We start from the raw sequence: 933 nt of genomic DNA, 5'->3' as shown, positions 1-933 counted from the left end.
TATAAACATACATACTATTATATAATATTATATATATATATATATATATATATATATATAGATATAGATATATATATATATATATATAAAATGTTCAAAATATTGAAATTGTTGCATGCTGTGGTGTGTCTTGTGGTAAAAACAAAAAATAGCCCTTGTAAAAATCTTCATTCTCTTTCTTCCTTAGGTTAGAATTTGCATTTACCGAAAGAGAAAGGGAGAATAAAAATAAAAGTAAAAATGAAATATAATAATTAAAAAACAAAATTACTAATTCTTCTTTCCTCCATTGCTAGTAAGAACCCCCCTCCCACCCAAATTCCATTCAAGAATGTCTCGAAGTTCCTATATTTTTGATTTAACCTCCTTCCATTTCTGGATTCCTCTGTATGTATGAATGCATGTCATAAGTTCCAACTTCTCTCTCCATTTATTCAACCTCAGTAATTCCACTGTTTTTTTCCTGTCTTCTGAAAGAATTATTCGTAACAGGCAGCAGAAATATTTTTGCCTTGCTCACACTCACACTCAACCTCTTCTACATAAAAACTCTCCCTCTTGTTCCTTACCATCTTGTGGGCTTAAGATCCAAAGCTACCCCCCTCTCTCCCTCCCTTTTTTTCTTTCTTTCTAATTCTGTTATTTCTCTGAATTACATTTCTAGAATTCTACTGCTGTTGCTGCTTTTATAAACTGGCTTTACCAGTTCCGTTACCAAAAAGGAGCAAAAGAACCCCTCTCCCTCAAAGAAAAAAAGAGCAAAGCCTCTAACATGGCACCCGTCTGTCTCAAAGCATTTTATTTTGACATCTATTCCTGCAGGCAAGCAACTCACCTGCTCACTCCAAAGTTAATATTTTATTATCAAGGTAGATTTTTTTTGTGTTTCAAATAATACATTCTTTGGAAAGAAAAAAGAATGGCAAACAAAGA

This window comes from Octopus bimaculoides, chromosome 27 (assembly GCF_001194135.2).
Source record: "Octopus bimaculoides isolate UCB-OBI-ISO-001 chromosome 27, ASM119413v2, whole genome shotgun sequence".
Classification (NCBI taxonomy): Eukaryota; Metazoa; Mollusca; class Cephalopoda; order Octopoda; family Octopodidae; genus Octopus; species Octopus bimaculoides.
The sequence above is the reverse complement of the archived record's forward strand: the minus strand, read 5'-3'. Positions refer to the sequence as shown.